Raw genomic sequence first — 14816 nt, forward strand, 5'->3', positions numbered from 1 at the left:
TCAGAAGAAAAGAAAGGAGAATTAAGGACAAAGAGAAATTGAAAAGAAGAGAGAGAGAGAGAGAGAGAGAGAGAGAGAGAGAGAGATGTCCCTTATTAGGGTTAGTAGTAAACCCCAGTGCCACGTTTATTAGGACCTCCTGGCTACTCTTTGTAAAGGGTACAGTCTGCTTCTGGCAAAACAGAATATAGCATGCTGGCTCAAATAACAGGTTTAGGGACAGAATAAAGCAGAGTCCAAACCCCAAACCCAGGCTCCACAAGCCCTGTCACCAACCATGTGATCTTGAGTAAAATAGTGTCAGTTTGCTTACGTGTTAAATAGGACAAACGTACTTCGGAGAGTAGTCAAAATACAAAGAACCCTGCACTTACACTTAACACAATAACCTAGTTGTTATTCTGATTGAGACCAAAGTTCTACTAGCTTTTTTCCTACCTCAGTAGTAAACTCACACATGACTGCTCCTGGACATCACTATGTTAAACCTGTATGCATTTCTTAGCTTGTGGGCTCATCCTTTATTTTCTCACTAAATAATTACTTCAACAAAGATCAGAGTCTTCAAAGTGGAGATTCACTACCTGACGCACCCACTGCCACCATTACTCCTTTTCCTAGTTAGAGTTTGAAATATACAAGAAGCACATGAAAACATTCTCTTGGGAAACATTCGATCAATATGCCATTATTCTTCCAATAGAGAGTAATAGAACGTAATAGAACATTTTCTACCCCTTCTCTTTGGAAGAAGTTGATTCCAGATGGCAGCCAAATGAGTGTGTCAGGAGCGTGTGTTCTGCAGCAGAAAGCCTAGGAGGTGCAGGCATTCCCTTGGTACATTAGCCTGGAGCCACCCCAATCAAACACCCTGCAGCTAGCCACTGGCACAAAATGAAAGGCTTTTTGTATCAGAACAGAAAAAATTAGGTATTTCAAGATGTGTGTTCCAGGAGAAAATTTCTCTTCTATCACAAGAGTATGTAAGAGCATTTCATTCTTTCCTTGGATTCTCCCTTTTGACATTCCTTTTAGTGAATGTGTGTATCCTGATAGGGGGTAGGCTAAGTGTCTTACATCTGGGTCCTTGGAACCTAGAACTGTGCCTGGAACACATAAAGGCATTCAAGGAAGAAAAGGATGGGTTCCTTGGGGATGCCAGGGAATCTCTAGTGGTTAGATTCTGTTAAGTTCACCTAACATTCAGTTATGAGGGCTTGGACATGGAACAAATTTCCCAGGTAACAAACCTACAGCCACACAAATGTGTTGAGTTAAAACTCAAAGTCTTCATCTCCAGTTCACCACATGCCATGATAGATTCCTTTACCACTTGCACTGTTAGAATATTCCCAGGTGACCACGCAACAGGATCCATTTAGTCAAACATTAAGCCCCCACTTACCATGAAGTTGTGAAAAGTCTTAGACTTCGGGTACGTCAAAAGCCAGGAGGGCAAATATGATCCAAAGCAACAGAGGAGTCACAATAGGTGCAGGAGAGTGTTAGTAGGTGGGCAGGCTATCATGGGCTTCAAAAATGCCATCATCAGACTTGAGATACTTTATAAGGAAACATCTGAGGGCACTGAGTGAATCGAACATTTAGTGGTACTTTAGAAAAGCAGTCAGTCTAGGGGCAGCCTGGGTTGCTCAGCGGTTTAGCGCTGCCTTCAGTCCGGGGCCTGATCTGGAGTCCCGGGATCAAGTCCCACATCAAGCTCCCTACAGGGAGCCTGCTTCTCCCTCTGCCTGTCTCTGCCTCTCTCTCTCTCTCTCTCTCTCCTCGTTGTCTCTCATGAATAAATAAATAAATAAAATCTTCAAAAAGGAAAAAGAAAAGCAGTCTAGAGAGGTGGTTATGAACACTAGCTCCAAAGACAAAGTTTAAATTGCAGATCTGCCTATTAATGTCCTGGGTGAACTTGAACAAGTTAATTACACTCTGACTCAGTTTCCCTCTCATGAGAAAACCATGGTATCAGCCTTGCTTGAGGATTTGTTACGAGGATTAAATTAGATACTATGTGTATGGTGCTTAGTATAAATAATATCTAGCATGTAGTGTATGGTGCTTAGTACAAATAATATCTGACACATAAGAGAATTGCAATTATTGTTTTAGTAAAACTAACCGAGATAATGGTTTTAAAGAGGATAAAATAAAAAGGCAGGAAGAACCCTTCCAACATTGCGAATACAAGCTGCCGTGCACCCAGCTAAGGAAAATAGTTTGGTAATTGCCTATAAAACTAAATGTGTGCTTACCGCATGACCCTACAATTGCACTCTTGGGTGTTTATCTCAGAGAAATGAAAACTTAAATTCAATCAAAAACCTGTATGTGAATGTTCATAGCAGCTTTATTTGTAATATCCCCAGACTAAAAACCCAGAAGTCCTTCAATAGATGAACGGTTTACAAAACCAAACTACATCCCAACCATGGAACACTACTCAGCAACAAAAAGGGACCAACAGCATGGACGGGTCCAAAGAATTGTGTGAAGAAAACCAACCCCAAAAGGTTACAAGGTTAAACGACAACAAATTAATGATAGCCAGGGGTTAGGGACAGGCTCAGTGCAGCTCTAAAGGGGAAGCACATGCGACCTCTGTGGCAATGGAACAGTCCTATATCTTGACTGTGGTGATGGTTACATGAGTTTACACATATGATAATAATGCACAGAAAAACACACAGGCACATCACATACACAACTGAGCGTGTGCCTAACTAGTGAGATCAGAACAAAGTCTACAAATGTTAAATCAAACTCCTAGTTTTAAAGTCATACTACAATTATATAGAATGTACTATTAAGGGAGACCAAGTAAAGGGTACACAGAACCCTTTAGGGGGAAACAACGTTTCAAATGCAATGATTTCAGGATGTATAACTCCAAAAGAGTTTTAGACAAAGAGTATACATTCAGTTAAGAATTAATACTACAGAGAATTGGAAGTGAGCCATATTTTACCCTGAGAGCTGCCATCTCTTTGGAGGTAGGAACAGCCCCCATCTGTGTATAAAACAGGTGGGATTTTACAGCCCCTCCGTAGAGTAAATTAGAACAAAGGAGTCTACAAGTAGGAACGAGCATCCTGGAGGCAAGAAAAATAAACCAATTTTGCCCAATCTAAGAAAAAGAATGTGTTGCAAGTATGAGGTAGCTTAGTTCCCAGGATCACTGGGTAGGCTAGATCAGGGATTGGCAAACTATATCCACATCTATATATACTGTCCATGGCTGCTTTCACACTACAACAGCAGAGTTGAGTAGTTCCAAAAAAGATTGTATGTCCCACAAAGCCTGAAATATTTACTAACAGGAAAAACATGCCAACCTCAGGGCTAGATAACCAAGCACAAGACTCAAGTCAGTTAAGGCAAAGAGGCCCCTCCAACTACCCACTGCTGCCCGTCAACAGGATGTTGTGGCCACTGCTAAGATGGCTTTTCCTCTGTCCCTGCATCTTGGCAATACCAGCTATGGATCCAAAGTGTAAGGAGACGTATGTAACTGGTGGAATCCAGGTCACATGCCCCCATATTAGCTGCAAGAGAAGCTGGAAACCTGACTGTCAGACAGACTCTGCCTCCAGCACGACTCAGAGCAGACAAGGCCCAAACCCAGAAAGGGGTTTCAGACAGCAGACAGGCAAACACACAGGATGGAACTGGTATGTGTAGTGTGGACAAAGCCATCAACCACAACCCAACTGGGTAGTTTTTATTTCCTGTGGTTCAACTCAAACACTGGGTTTTCTGCCAATTTGACCAATAAGAGGTGTTAATCGTTGTCAATATTTGCTAAACCTAAGCTCTCGTTTATTTACTTCCATCTTCAGTTTTCCCTTATATCACTTAAAATATATTTTTATCCCTAGCTTAGAAATGCTTTGATTCTTTTTAAATGTTCTTAGTTGGGTAGGAGGAAAGGTAACACCCAAACTCAGGAGTCTGTTCAAGTGTGTGCGTTTATGAAGCTAATTTTAAAAGACAAAGCAAATCAGGAAACCCTAATATTCTAATAAGTCCCTAGCAGCAAATGGGTTCTGTCAATCATGAAGCAACACCTCACTCTCTCATTGATTGACTTAAAGACAGATGAGTACCTTGCCTGTTCCAGCAATTTAAAGCTTACCAGTAATGAGAGAGAAAAGGAAGAGAAGGTAGTATTTTCAATGATTATCTCATTAAAAATAGCTCCTTTAATTTTATATGTTTCCATAAATGTTAGATATCATAGAACATATTCCTAGCCTGATGACCTGCATCCAGGATTTCTAACTTAGAGCTCTCTTCCAGTTAACAAAAGCCAAACTATTACCAACTAGGATGGAATTAGAACAACTGATGAAATACTGATGGGCTATGGGGAGGCTAATGTGAGATGTGTGTCCTTAGCGTTTAAGCGAAATCTTGCAAGATCCAACTTGAAGTTTCCTTCAAAAATAGAGCATCTCCCCAAATACACCAAAAAAACCCACTGGCCTTTAGAATTACTCATGGATTCCCTTCAACATTTTTTAATACTTACCAGAGATGACTCTTAGTTCTAGTATCTCCTCACAGACAAAAAACTATGGTTGCTTACTGGCTATCCCATCTTTGCAAATGGAATTTCCACTGGAAGTCGCATCAATTTCAGGGGAAGGTTTCATGAGCTCAAAAAAATAAAGCCAAGGCTTGTGGAAGACGATGTCAGAAATCTAGAGCTCAAAAGTGAACTTCGGCACATCTGCCAAAAATGATTTTCCAGGGCTGAACAGAGGCCTGACACAGTAGGTGACACCTCTTTATCAGCTCCAAGAACTCCCAGTGCACGTAATTAGCACCCAATTAGTTATTAATAACTTAATATTCACACATCTGCTGAAACTCTGTAGGTACACAGTATAATTTAAATGTGATCGTGATCACCCTTGTTAGGGTAGGTGCTGTGTACATAATGGATTGAATTCTACAGAGCCTGATGAAAGGAAAAACTAGAAGCCTCATCTGCTCCTTTCTGTGGGGTGTAAATAAATTCAAACCAAAGGGTAGCGCAGTTGATCTAGAAGAGTTAAATGAACTGTTATACAATTAAACTGACCGTGTAACAAGCATTAGCTAACTGCCTACTATATGCAATCGCTGTGCTGGATGAGATGCCTTAAAATGCTTCTTAAAAAGCTAGCATATCAGTAATTATTATTTATAAAGCCATTATTACACACTAGGCACTGCTCTAATCACTGTAAACATATATATTACTTCATTTTTATTTTATTGACTCCTCACAGCCAACCTGTGAGGTAGGTTCTACTACTGTCCCCCATTTTACAAATGCGGAAATGGGAGGCACAAGTTCACATCTGAAAAAGATCACAAAACTACACGTGGCACAGCTATGATGCAAACTCGGTCCTGTCTGCATTACAGAGCCTTTGCTTTTAACCACTAAACTAGAGTTAATCACTCACTTTTCTCCAAGGCCAGTGCAAAAAGACCTCCCCATCAGGAGGAGGACACGAGACTAAGCAAGGGTCCTGAGCACTTCTGTTCACAGAAGGCCTAAGTAGAGCTCTTGTTTTCATCCTAAGCACTGTCAAATTAGATGAGCAACTCCTATTTCTGTTATCTAGAGGCACAAAAAGACCTAAGCTACCACTCCCCATTAACCCACCCCCAAAACCAAACAATTCAGTCTTTAGTTACCAAAGTCCCTGCATCCAGAGAAAAGAAACGGACAAGCCCCAGTGTGGAATTTGGAAACACAGTGGATTTCAAGGAAGGTCCAGTCTCTCACTGCCAGGGTGAAAAAAGAAAAACCGGACAGAGAAATGAGAGGTGACCTCTGATCACAAAATACGTTTCTACAAGGTCTCTGTACCACCCTAGCAGCTGGCCGCACCCAACTGACCCAACCCAAAGCATTTTAAAACACTAGCGGAGGCAGTGTTATGTTCTTCTCCCAAATCTGTCTGGAACACTGATGCTGCAAAGTCATCTGGTAGCTCCTGCAATGCTCCATGCTTACCAAGGAAATTTCCCCTTCAGACTAATAAATGTCAAAGCATAGGGCGGGCCTCATTGTTTTTAGCTTGATGAAATGCTGAATATTCATTTTATTTTACAGTCATTACAAGGCTCCACCTAAGTAATAAAGATTATATCTTCTTTCCAAGCTCCAATGAGAATATGGCACCTTTCAAAGATCTAGGGAACAACAGGCAATTGTGTGGACATTTGTGAACATCTCGACAAGTTTATGAAACAAGAAGGATATTGAAAAGATGAGGCTTACCATTCTGAAAGAAAGCGAAGAACATTTCACAAGCACAGTGTGCAAGCAAAAGCTATCCAATACACGAGGGACAAATACGCCTTAGATTTCCGAGGAATTTATTTTAGGAAAGTAGGCCAAGTGTTGGGATTTAGTTAGAGGGATTTTCATCACAGCACTCATTATAATATCCAAAATTATAATCACCATTTATTTAACAATAAGGAACAGTTAAATAAAATCATGGTGTAAGCATTAAACATTTCTCCATGATCAATTCTAAAGGTTTTAGAAGAGTAACGGCCTAGAACACGCAAAATAAACAGTTCAATGAAGAGGGCAGATTACAACAGAATACAATTTTCATTAAAAAAAGAAATCTAAGACAAATATATACACAAATACACCAAGGTATTCAAGGTAACTAACGCAAAAGCATATTTATTTTATCCGTGTTTATTACAATGAACATATGTAGCTTTTATATTAGGAAAAGCTTTTTTTGGAGATAACTTACCCTATCTCCTGTTTTTATTTCTAAACCCGGAAAATTTCCAATAAACAAAAATATAAATGGAAGCTCCACTCCCATATATTCGGTCCCCAGCCTCACAGGATTATGAACCCAAGGCCAATATTTTTCCATGATGCCTACCTAAATTCCCTCCTTGCATATTACCTGAAACCATAAATAATTTTTAAATAGAGGCTCCTGGTGCCGATAGCGATCTCGCAACGATTGGTGAATGTTCCGAAAACCCGCCGGACTTTCTGCAAGAAGTGTGGTAAGCACCAACCCCACTAAGTGACACAGTACAAGAAAGGCAAAGATTCTCTTTATGCCCAGGGAAAGCGGCATTATGATCAGAAGCATAATGCCATAAAGTGGCTATGGTGGGCAGACTAAGCCGATCTTCCAGAAAAAGGCTAAAACTACAAAGAAGATTGTGCTGAGGCTTGAATGTGTTGAGCCCAACTGCAGATCTAAGAGAATGCTGGCTATTAAGCGATGCAAGCATTTTGAACTGGGAGGAGATAAGAAGAGAAAGGGCCAAGTGATCCAGTTCTAAACTTCATATTTTGTTATGAAGACAATAAAATCTTGATGTTATGTTCCATAAATAAATAAATAAATGCTCATTTTTAAAAAAAAAAATCATAAAATTGGAGTGCCTGAGTGGCTCAGTCAAACCTCTAACTCTTGATCTCAGCTCAGGCCTTGATCTCAGGACTCGAGTTCAAGTCGTATGTCGGGCCCCTCAGTGGGCATGGAGCCTACTTAAAAAAAAAAAAATACATAAAACCATCATCATTCCTAAAAAATTTTAAAATATTCTCCTAATATACTACCATTTCCAATCCATGTTATAATTTCCAAGTGCCTAGTTTGGACTAATTAATTCATTTGAATCAGGATCCAGATCAGGTCCATACAGAGCTTGACCAGTAGGTCTTTTAAAATCTTTAATCTATACGTTTTCCTCTTCATCTCTCTTTATTTCCCCCTTGCAATTTACTCATTAAATAATCCAGATCTGAGGCATCTGGTTGATGAAGTCAGTTAAGCATCCAACTCTTGGTTTCGCCTCAGGTTGTGATCCCAGGATTTTCACATCAAGCTCCACCACAGGGCTCCACACTGCTTGGAGTCAGCTTGAGATTCTTTCTCTCTCTCCCCCTCCCACCAAAATAAATAAATAAATAAATAAATAAATAAATAAATAAATAAATAAATAAATAAACAAATCTCTTTTTTTTTTTTTTAAATCCAAATCTTTGGTCAGTCTAGAATTTGCCTTCTGTATTCCTATGGTACCCTTTATGATGTTTTTAATTCCTCCAGAATTCCCTTAGGTTGGTACACTTGAATAGATTCACATGTGGTTTTTGTTTTGATTTGGGGGGGTTTTGTGGGTGGGGGTAAGAGGTAGATGGGCAGGGAGTTATAAGACTGTTTATTTTCTAAGATGTAATGGGTCTACCACCAGAAGCTCATAAAATCTGGGTTTTTTTTTTTTTTTTTTTTTTGTGAATATGATTAAGTGTTGATGCCCATGCCTAGATTTGGCAATCCATTAGTGGCTGCAAAATGGCAATCCTCCATTTCCACCACTTTGTCTCCATTGTTAGCTACAGTGATTTCATAAAGGAAAAACTCCCACTCATCTACTACCTGGTTACTCAGTATCAAAAGCTATTCTTAATTTTTAAAAAACATACATACTCATAGATCTAAGCTTCCACTACATATAGAATAATCAGAAGCCATAGCACAAGCCTCCTTTCTCCTGTTCAGCCAGATGTGGAGTTCAAACATTATCCCAGGTCAGCAGGGGCGCACTTGGTACAAAGTGCAGCAGAGCCATCGCAGAGGAGTCTGCTGAGGGCTCAGGCCTCCCTTTTCTCAGCAGTGCCCTTGGCACAGGCACACCTGTCCTGGGGGCGATGGGCCACCTCTCTGCGTGCCCAGGTGGCCCAGCACTCGGAACTCCTAGGTTGCATTCCTGGCACCACCAGAGGTTCCTAGGCTGCCCCCAGCCCCGAAGCAGGCATCAGAGAACAGAACGAAGACTCCCCCCGCGGCTGGCCAAGGAAAGTCCTCACACGAGGCATTAAAGCAGAAAGAACTGACAAACTGTACACGAGAAAAATGGAATCAACAGTCTGAACTCAATTTAACGATGGCTTTACAAATTGGAAGGCTGACGGCCCAAGGCAGGGAAAGGCACACAGCACAGCACGGGGTCAGGATCTGTGGCTGGTGGGCAAGCTCTGCGGCTGTGAGAAACGGCCAGAAGAGCAGATTTAATAACTCAGGGTTGGCACATGGGCTTGTGCCTGGGCCTTTGATTTTTATAAACTAACAATCCAGGCGAGTAGGGAGCGTGAAAACAAGTCCGCAGGTAAGCCCTGCAAGAGGCCCGCTGGTCACTGGGCCAGATTTCCCTCCGGGGCTTCCAGATGGGGAGGCTGGGCATGACCTCCTTACTGCCAGCAAGGTCTCCACAGAAGGCATTCATTAGATAAATGTACACCAGCCCACGGACAGAGACCTGGGCCATTAAATATAAATGCAAAGCAAAATGAGACCCATCCATCCTAAATCTCAGATCTTTACAGCAAGAAAGGTTTACTTCCAGCTTTTAATTTTTCTAAAAGTCCTAAGCACTGAAATTATGGTTCATGACCATGCATCTAGATTTGGGCCCCACCCCTCCCCAAACCAAACAAAGAAATTACTTTCGATTCTTAATCCCTGTCAGATTTCATAAGGCATCTGTTAACACTCCTAAACCTGGATTAAGTTTCTCTAAGTACTAAGGGTCCATCTTCTAAACAGAACCTTGAGCCCATCTGCAGCGGGACAAAACACAGAAGCTGGTAAGCCTTAAATGAATTGGAATCACTTGCCTAAATGAGAGTCAGAACTAAGTCAGTGATTTTTTTCCTTTAAAAATGCATTAATAAAGCAAGGAGAAATAAACATTTATAAAATTTCTCTCCCCCAGATTAATAAAAATAATCACTGCCTAACAAAGTACTCACACAATAGCTGCAGTCCACAGGATAGCCATGTGTTGTGGCTTCTGGCTCTCCTGCGGTTTCCATTTTGTCCCAGTTAAATAAATGCCCATTGACACAAGGGTTTTCAGCTGTTTCTGTTCACTGCTGCAGCCCCAATGCCAAGAACAATGCTTTATGATAGGTGTTCTATATATATTTGAAGGAGGGAGGAAGGGAGACAAGAAAGAAAAGAGAAAGGAATTCCATGCATTTCAGTAGAACCAAGTACTTCAGAGCTAACAGGGTACTTCAAGGAGAAGACCAAATAGTTAAGCTTCAGATTCTTCTCGATAACCATGCTTCTAATTGCATATAATCAGAAAACAACCTGCTTGGATCCCCTCCAGCCAAAGCTGGCAGAGCTCTCCCCTGATTTTCCCACATCTCCATGCTAAGCTCTTCAGAAACTCCCAAACATTGAGAGACACAATACAATCCATCAACCCTCTCCTCTGATCTGCAAAGACCTTCCCACTTAGAGCAGCAAGGGAAAAGAAACTCCAAAGACTAGGGCCCTGTTTATTTCAGATCCATTATATTTTGAAAGTGAACTAAGAAGAAACCAAACAAGATATGAAATATCCAAAAGCAAATGGACCTTGAAAAAAAAAAAAAAGCATTGCATTGCCTTTAATGTTTGTGTTTGTTAGACTTCCTTTCCTTAAAACCTGAAAGCCCATTGTGAAGGATGAATAAAGAGACAGGTTATATAACCACAGGAATATAAACAGGTAACCTCTCCCCCAGGGCTCATTTATCTCATCTGTTAAATGGGATGATAATAGTCGCTCCCTCGGGAAACTGTATGGGAATTAAACATGGTAATGTGTAATTGCCAAGAGTACTTGGCACAAGCTTGACCTTTCACATATGTTCTCAAGTCGTACTCATGAGGAGGAAGAGAATGATGAAGAGGAAGAGGAGGATGACAATGGTGACAATCATGCTGATGACAATCAACATCTACCAAACAATGGAGAGAAACCCCATTTTGGTGTTGGAAATAGCCATATCATATACCCCTGGTTCTATGCTGAGCTCTTCACAGGATAGCTTTCATTTTGGGGAAATGACAAGACATTAATGGCTGTCCCTTGCCCACGAACCACATCAGCTTCATTTCCTCTCCTATGACCACTATGAATTTTCCTGTTCACATAGAGCACTCAACCAGAAACGGGGCTGTCAATCGTGGACGATGGGCAGGATTCTCTGAGAACAGGGAGAGTGAGGAAAAGGTCTGTATGGCTAGTGGGTGGTGAGAATTCAAAGCAGAACTCACGGAGAGTCTCCAGTGGAATGCAAACCCAATTAAGGACAGACCTAGCAGCTGTAATGCTTTGAAGGGTATACCCCCCATGCCTACCCAGTCCCTAGTACGTGCCAAGTTTTTACTGAACAAAAAGCAGAAGGATGCAACAGAAGACCAATACATCACTTCATTCCCTGGAAAGCAAGCAGGCAGCTCTTGCTGAGCATCCAACATTCTGCATTTATGTCTTGTCAGCTAGAAGAAATCTACAGCTTTAGGCTACAGTAGTAGTGACCCCTGACCACCTCCCCCACCCCCAAATAATTCAGTCTATGTCCTTATGTCCAGAACTTATGAATATTACCTTATATGATCAAAGAGTAAATACTACCTTACAAGCAGAATATGTGATTAAGTTAAGGATTCTGGCAGGAGATATTAATCCTAGATGATCCAGATGAGTCCTAAATCCAAAGACAAGTGTCCTTACCAGAGCGAGACCAGGAGGAGATTTGGCAGGAGGAAGAGGTGGAGGCAGTTGAAGCACACAGAGATGGAGTCACAAGTCCAGGTATACCAACAGCCATAGGAAGGAAAAAGAGGTAAAGAATAGATTCTCCTTCTAAGTTTTTAATTTTGGGAGCCCTGGGAAGCTAGTATAGTTTCCTCACTCACAGGTAAGTACCCGCCCAGGTAACACACTCAAGTCATCACTCCTTCTCAAGTGGTCTGAAAGCCACATATAGAAACAGGCAGGTTACCAGTAAGAAGCCATGTCAGCAAGTGACAAAGCAATAGTGCAGTTCAAAGCAGTCGAGGCAAGGCCCAAATGCAAGGACAGTAGAGCACAAATATCAGGTATTTAAGAAAAACATGGATGTCAGCTCTAAATAAGATGGCCTAATATTTGAAGTTAATAAGTCAAACATAGATTTAAGTAATATATATACAGAAATAAATACAATAAAAAAAAATATAATATACATATACATACATAATCTTTTTAAAATTACCTGCAATATTGCAAGCAAACAAAATCTCTGAAGATGACCTCATATGGTCTGATCTAGAACTTCTTGAATCTGCCAACTACATGCCCCTAGAAACCAAAAGAGATCCTCACTTCCTACCGGTGAGCTCATCTCTGGGGCAAGGTTTCTCAAAATGAAGTAGGAAGAATACTACAGTCTTCTCAAAAGTCCACAAGCAAGATTTTTTTTATTTCTATGATAAACTAAAAATAAAATATTCGCATTTATGAACACCAAACTCAGGAAGAACCCTGACAACTGGCAGTCAAAATGCACATTCAAGCAACAAAGAAATCTTAAGGACCTTGTTCTTGTGGGGCTCAGATAAATTCACAGGGTTCTTGCAAGATGTTTCTCCCTTTGATAAGAGGTCTAAACATAATTTTGAGAATCATTGCTCTACAGTACAGTCCTGACTTTTTGCTCAACATAACAGGAAAAAACAAAACTACACACAAATATTGACTTAAATATCCTTCATCTTGAATTCAGAAAACACCAGTTATCAGTTCTACAATAGCATCTGAAGAGAATTAGCAATTAGATGCCTCTTTTCCCTGAGCCTTTCGGTTTTTCTAAGGCCTCAAAGGGTGAGGCTACGTGAGTATCTGCAAATGATAACTTGGTACCATATTCTGAAAACAGCGGCTGGGGTCCCTGGCTAGCTCAGATGGTGGAGCACTTAACTCTTGATCTTGGGGTTGTGAGTTGGAGCCCCCACGTTGGGTGCAGAGCTAACTTACAAATAAAATCCTAGGAGAAAATAACAGCTGAAAGTCTGACAAATGTGAGGGCAACAAACACCCTTTTAAAAAAGCAAGCAGACACGTTTTCTTTAAATGATGTCCTTAGAATTCCACAAGACTGAGTCACAGCTCCAAGTGATAAACTGAAATCCGATTATGATGCAGCGATAACACACAGTTCTCTCGAGAGATTGTTCCAGTCTGAATGAATAATAATTCACAGACCTGAATGGGAAGATGGCTATCCTCACTTATCACCATCACAAGGTAGGCAGATCCTCAAAGGGCAGGGCTATGCTCCTGGGCAGTTGTCTCTAGATGGTGACCCACCGCGTTTCGAGAGGTGATTGACATCTTTGTGGCCTGTGGCCAACAATGATAAACTCACACTCAAAGATGTTGAGGAGGAGGCAGTGCAGAACCTGGTCAACTACTACAGCATCTAAAGCTCCATGTGTGTGAGCTCCGATATCACCAACAGTTTCATTTCCTTCAGAAACGGAAACAGGGAAAAGGCTCCAAAGGAACAGGAGACATTCTAGCTGATACGTGTAGCTCTAGCTTTGGCATTGAGAAAGTCACAGAAAATTCTCTGGCTCCCATTTTCATTTTTTTTTTTAAGATTTTATTTATTTATTCATGAGAGACACAGGCAGAGGGAGAAGCAGGCTGCATGAGGGGAGCTCAACATAGGACTCGATCCTGGGTCCCTAGGATCAGGCCCTGGGCTGAAGGCGGCGCTAAACCGCTGAGCCACCCGGGCTGCCAATCTGGCTCCCATTTTCTTCATGAAATACCTCCCCCGTCACCAGGGAGCCTGGCAAGCAATGAGTACTCTGCACCGACTCCTTCATTCGGCCCTCTCAACAACCTCGGGAAGTAAATGCTACTGTAATCCTCATTTTCCGGATGAGAAATTAACCAAGCTTCCAGTAACTTGCCCAAGGTCATTCTGGTAATAAATGATGCAAGAGCCAGGATTCAAATTCTGGCCTGAGCTGGAACATGAAACAATTAACTAACCTAACTAGAGATAAGAAAATGACAGCGATAATCCTGTAATACCAAAACACCTTGGTGCTGGCAGAGGTTTAAAAACAAGTTGCTTTTTTTTTTTTTAAGATTTTGTTTATTTATTCATGACAGACACACAGAGAGAGGCAGAATCATAGGCAGAGGGAAAAGCAGGCTCCCTGCAGGGAGCCCGATGCAACACTCGAACCCAGGACCTCAGGATCATGACCTGAGCCAAAGGTAGATGCTCAACCACTGAGCCACCCAAGCTTCCCCCTCAAAAAAGTTTTTATAACTTAAAATATTTCATACTAACATAAAGGTGTATTAAATGCCAAACTGTACACAGTGGCTGGAAGGAGATGGCCCTGCCTCCTCCACCTTCACAAGCCATGTGTCAGAGAACCCACTCTGTACTGAACAGGATTTTGATCTATGATTTCAGTGAAGCCAGAGAGTGGAGATGTAATCAGCTAGCACTGGGCACGAGGTTGGAGTGAACAGACCACACAATTGATCAAAAAACCCAAATTTCAAACATCCAACAAAGTGGAACCAGACTGAATAAAACCCACAATACGAGATGTTACCATGTAAAATATTAGACTCAGATGAATCAACAAGTAAATACAATGCAGAATCAGGGTGAAACCAGACTGTTCGTCAAAAATAAGGAGAACAAACATTTAAACCAGCATTAACTCATACTAGCCAAAAAATGGAAACTACTCAAATGTCCAACAAGTGATGAATGCATCCACATAATGTGGTATATTCATAAGGGGACTATTATTTGTCCATAATAATGAATAAGGTTCTGATACATACAAGATGAGTGAACCTTGAAAGCATTATGCTAAGTGAAAGAAGCCAGTCACAAAAGGCCACATGTTGTAGGATTTCATTTTTATGAAGTGTCCAGAACAGACAAGCTTATA

The 14816-nt window shown here is 41.1% G+C and overlaps 1 protein-coding gene and 1 pseudogene across 3 annotated transcripts in view; one reads left to right on the top strand and one right to left on the bottom strand.

Moving 5' to 3' along the window:
* Positions 1-7381, top strand: part of LOC129521584 (60S ribosomal protein L36a-like) — a 44923-nt pseudogene extending 37542 nt beyond the window's left edge.
* The window catches only part of PTPRG (protein tyrosine phosphatase receptor type G), a 710177-nt gene that overhangs the window by 627644 nt on the left and 67717 nt on the right, over positions 1-14816 (bottom strand). The gene's annotated exons all lie outside the window — the stretch shown is intronic.

The sequence above is a fragment of the Nyctereutes procyonoides genome, unplaced genomic scaffold, assembly GCF_905146905.1.
Source record: "Nyctereutes procyonoides isolate TBG_1078 unplaced genomic scaffold, NYPRO_anot_genome, whole genome shotgun sequence".
Classification (NCBI taxonomy): domain Eukaryota; kingdom Metazoa; phylum Chordata; class Mammalia; order Carnivora; family Canidae; genus Nyctereutes; species Nyctereutes procyonoides.